Genomic DNA, 1945 nt, shown 5'->3' with positions numbered 1-1945 from the left:
GATTGATGGAGTAGTTACTTGATGGACGGTTGGGGTTATGCATGGATAAAGGACAAGGATCATCACTTATTGATGGAGATTGCTCGGTCTTTTAGGGTCTCCTTTCTTCAATTTTGCATGGCAACATTTCCCCATGCGTTCCTTCTTGAGACAAGTGTGTAGTTCTCTTCATGAAGTGGCCGAATCCACCCATTTAATTGTCCAATCAATCCTCATCAATGTTCCTTTTCTTTTCCCTATAAAGATAAAATAAGAAAAGTAAGAAAAGATATCAAAATGACAATATGAACTTTACGACTAGAATTAAAATAAGAAAAGATTAGATTGTTTATTTATGAATTCCAACTAACTAACTAACTGTGGGTCCTTATATGCATATTGGTGGCACCATGGGGTGACACCAAACTTAATGTGGAGCATTGTGGTGAAGAGTTCTGTTCAAAGCTCCAAGACTAGCATGCACCTTGGTTTGCTTTGAACACCAAACTTGTTCCTTCCTATATACTGCACAATAAGGATTTCACCAAGTGTTTATCAAGTTTGGGTTGGACTTCATAAATATTGACTTATTTACTTTTCTAAAAGCATATAAAACATGGGTTGCCTCCCATGAAGCGCTTCTTTAGCGTCACTAGCTTGACATTTTTCCCTCATCAGGGTGGTTGGTAATGCTTGAAGTCTTCACCTCTTGCTGTGGACTTGTATCCATTGGTTGTATCAATGATCTCGACATGTTTCAGGAAAAGAACTCTGTTGATAGTGAAGACTTTAGGTAACTGAGATGGTACAGTGGGGAGATTAGGGGGAATATCTGGGAAGTAAGCTAAGATCACTCTATCCCATGGAGAGAAGTCTTCCGTAGGGATCTTTTTGTTCCTCCATTTCCTTGGTACCTTCTTCCTTGTGTCTTTTGACATTGCCTTGCTCTTGATGACTCCTTCCTCTAAGGTGGTTTTGTTGCTTCCTTCACATATCTCTGGTGGTTTAGGTTCCTCCAGTTTTTCCTTGAGTTGTGACAACTGCCTATTTCCTTGTTCCTCATGCATGGGTTTTCCTAGATGGGTTGGGTGTGCTTCAATTCTTGCTTCCTCCTTCAACATCTCATTGTGATCTTTGCTTGGTTTCTTGTGCTCTTGGTCTGCTTCTTGTGAGAGTTTGAAGACATTAAAGCTGAGTCGTTCATCATGGATCCTCAATATTAGCTCCCCTTTCTCCACATCTATGAGTGCTTTGGCTGTAGCTAGGAATGGTCTTCCCAATATGATTGGGTGAGTGTGACTCTCTTCCATGTCCAGAATGACAAAGTCTGTTGAGAGAAAGTATTTCCCAACTTTTAGCAACACATTTTCCACCACTCCTATTGCTTGCTTTTGAGTCTTGTCAACTAGTCTGATGACCACATCTGTGGGCATTATGTCATTGATTTGCAGCCTCTTTACCAAGGATAATGGCAGTAAGTTGATGCTTGCCTCCAAGTCACAGAGTTCTCTATCGAACATTGTTTCTCCTATGGCACAGGGGATGTGAAAACTCCCTGGGTCTTTTCTTTTTGCAGGCAACTCAGGTTGAATAAGGGCACTACATTCCTTGTTCAACACTATAGTCTGGCCTCCTTTGATTGAGCTTTTCCTGGGAAGAAGTTCCTTCATATACTTGATGAATGTAGGCATTTGTTGGATGGCCTTGATGAATGGTATTTTCACATGCAGAGATGCAAACAAATCTAGGAACCTTGAGTACATTCTCTTCCCCACAGCACCATTGAGCAGTTGGGGAAATGGTGCATAGAGCTTAAGCAACTCTTGTTGTGAGATTTCTGGCTCTTGGTGATCTCTATCCTCCTCCTCTATTGAGTTATCTTCAGGCTGTTTGGAGAGTTTGCCTTGCTTGTCTTCAGCCTCTTGATCACTTGTAGTGACCATTTTGCAATCTTCCCATCTTACTT

Source organism: Arachis duranensis, chromosome 10, assembly GCF_000817695.3.
Source record: "Arachis duranensis cultivar V14167 chromosome 10, aradu.V14167.gnm2.J7QH, whole genome shotgun sequence".
Taxonomy (NCBI): Eukaryota; Viridiplantae; Streptophyta; class Magnoliopsida; order Fabales; family Fabaceae; genus Arachis; species Arachis duranensis.
This window is presented reverse-complemented; position numbering follows the sequence as displayed.